We start from the raw sequence: 2,194 nt of genomic DNA, 5'->3' as shown, positions 1-2,194 counted from the left end.
CTCAGGAACCGTTAATGACAGTTTACATTATTTTCTTCTCTTTAGTGTAAAATTTATAATGACTGATTAAGAAACTAGGATACATTTTTTCTTCAGTTGAAATTTAGTGTCTAATGGGCTTACCTTTTATCCAAATCAAGTAGGTCGATTACTACACATAATGAGCTTTTTCAGAAAATCAGACTAACGGTTCCATACACTTTGCCTAGGACATATATTCATTTCTTCACCAATTACCAAGCCAAGGCAAAAAACATGCCTTTATCTGTATATTTATTCCTGATAGCATTCTATAAATAAATATACTGTAAATATACCTTTTTTAAGCACTTCTCTTTAAGGCTATGAAGCATGAGCCTGAAAACGGCCTAGAAAGTGAATTTCGTGATCTTCTGAAGAGGCAAGAGAAGCTCCAAAAAATCTTATTTTCCGACATAAGGAAATACATTATAAATAACGTCTGTTGACGAAAAAGCTGTTTTTCCCTGCAACCGCTGTTAAAGTAATCGTTTTTCAGTTTAATCATTTATGTACAGTACTTACAAAACCAAAATACTTCATTACAGGGATCGAATATCAAAAGTTTATTAATTCAAGTACCACTTTTTTTAGAGTTAGCTACATGTCATGTTGTTCATTGTTTTAATAATTTTAATTTGAATAATAAGAATCTAATAAATATTAATATTAATATTTTATTATTATTTGAAATTTTCATCTTTTAAATTTTTATTTATTTATTTTTACTGGATTATTATATTATTTTTATTGTATTGTAATTTTTCTGTGCTGCTTTTAGATTACTTGTTCCTTTTATTACTTCCTGTGAATGGTTTTGTTTTGTATTGTAGAGTAAGAATGCTTTGATCTTTTGTTTAAATCACTGCTATGTCACCTACTAGAGGTAATGTTTTGATTGGTTAAACACTTTTGGTACTAGTGCATAATTATAAGCTTGCTAATATGGATAATTTTTTCATTCCTGATGATGACATAATTAATGTCGAAATATTGAATCCCAACACAATGGCGTGCATTTCAATACTTGGAGTATGTATTATACTTTCTTATCTGAGATTAATCAGTGGACCTCTCGGTTTTTAGGTTAGATTATTACAGTCAAAAAATCACAAAGACAGAAACGTTTAATGAAATCGCCACAATTTAAACCTTAAATAGTACCGGGTATATAAGTTTTAAAAAAAAACACGATTAACAACTTAAACTAATATACTATATATTTCGTACATTAGTTTAAAACAATCACAATCAACAATTCAAAAAATGTCAAAAAAAAGTCTCCAAAAAACATTCAATAGTAGATATTTATTGGTGTTTGTGTGGGTGTATATGACCTGTATATGTGTGTATATGTAAACTGTGTTATGTGTTTGTGTGTATACTTGAATATGCTTTTCTTATGTGTATGATATATGTCAGTATACTTATACTGTATAATACGCGCAGAGATATACTGATCATATCACTATAGCAACCGCTGACTACAACAATTTAATTATAAAACTAACATTAAGATTTTAAACGGCGGTTGACTTATAATTAGAATAATGCTTTATCTATACACTGAATAGTGCTTTATCTATACACTACGTGGAAATTATTTTTATAAAGTAGATTAATGCATTCAAAATATTTTTTCTGGCCTTGCAGGCCGCAATGAACATTTTGAGTGCAATATACTGCTCTAATTGCTTATTACTTATTAGTGACGTGATTTTTGTATATTTTGAGGAATAACGCTGAATATATCACTGTTTCACATTTTGTTTAAGGAGAACAAAAATAACAACATCTACTGTTAATAAGTATTGGGATTATACACAAGTACCTCTCCGCTACACAACTATATATGTATATATATACCCGATATATATATATATATACATATATATATATATTAAATTTAATACATTCTCTCAAGCTCCATTTTGCATGTTAGTTTCATCTGACTCCTTTTCACTCCTTTTACACTCCTGCATGTTTTACATAGTTTTAAATTTCAACTATTTGAATTTCTGAAAAATGATTTATTTTTTTATTTTTATTGATGATATTTGTAATGTTTTTATATGTAATGAGGAAACCACTTGATAGTTGATTAAGTTCGCTTTTTGGTTTTCTGTGTGTTCTTGTCTTTTATATATATGTTTTGAGAGAAATATATGAAATGAAC

Source organism: Anneissia japonica, unplaced genomic scaffold (assembly GCF_011630105.1).
Source record: "Anneissia japonica isolate Jap-2015-1 unplaced genomic scaffold, ASM1163010v1 scaffold685_len2926416_cov193, whole genome shotgun sequence".
Taxonomy (NCBI): Eukaryota; Metazoa; Echinodermata; class Crinoidea; order Comatulida; family Comatulidae; genus Anneissia; species Anneissia japonica.
The sequence above is the reverse complement of the archived record's forward strand: the minus strand, read 5'-3'. Positions refer to the sequence as shown.